Source organism: Temnothorax longispinosus, chromosome 10, assembly GCF_030848805.1.
Source record: "Temnothorax longispinosus isolate EJ_2023e chromosome 10, Tlon_JGU_v1, whole genome shotgun sequence".
NCBI classification, from domain to species: Eukaryota; Metazoa; Arthropoda; class Insecta; order Hymenoptera; family Formicidae; genus Temnothorax; species Temnothorax longispinosus.
Genome location: NC_092367.1, coordinates 18,938,097 through 18,939,100, shown reverse-complemented (window position 1 = coordinate 18,939,100; position 1,004 = coordinate 18,938,097).

Sequence of the window (1,004 nt, the reverse complement as noted above, 5' to 3'; positions counted from 1 at the left end):
GACACACACCCCCGCGCGACGCGACGACCTAATCGCCTAAACACTCTCAGGGTGGTGGATGTCGATCCGCAGACACACGCACCCCGCGCGACGCGACGACCTAATCGCCTAAACACTCTCAGGGTGGTGGATGTCGATCCGCAGACACACTCACCCCGCGCGACGCGACGACCTAATCGCCTAAACACTCTCAGGGTGGTGGATGTCGATCCGCAGACACACTCACCCCGCGCGACGCGACGACCTAATCGCCTAAACACTCTCAGGGTGGTGGATGTCGATCCGCAGACACACGCACCCCGCGCGACGCGACGACCTAATCGCCTAAACACTCTCAGGGTGGTGGATGTCGATCCGCAGACACACTCACCCCGCGCGACGCGACGACCTAATCGCCTAAACACTCTCAGGGTGGTGGATGTCGATCCGCAGACACACGCACCCCGCGCGACGCGACGACCTAATCGCCTAAACACTCTCAGGGTGGTGGATGTCGATCCGCAGACACACGCACCCCGCGCGACGCGACGACCTAATCGCCTAAACACTCTCAGGGTGGTGGATGTCGATCCGCAGACACACGCACCCCGCGCGACGACGACCTAATCGCCTAAACACTCTCAGGGTGGTGGATGTCGATCCGCAGACACACTCACCCCGCGCGACGCGACGACCTAATCGCCTAAACACTCTCAGGGTGGTGGATGTCGATCCGCAGACACACTCACCCCGCGCGACGCGACGACCTAATCGCCTAAACACTCTCAGGGTGGTGGATGTCGATCCGCAGACACACTCACCCCGCGCGACGCGACGACCTAATCGCCTAAACACTCTCAGGGTGGTGGATGTCGATCCGCAGACACACGCACCCCGCGCGACGCGACCTAACCGCCTAAACACTCTCAGGGTGGTGGATGTCGATCCGCAGACACACTCACCCCGCGCGACGCGACGACCTAATCGCCTAAACACTCTCAGGGTGGTGGATGTCGATCCGCAGA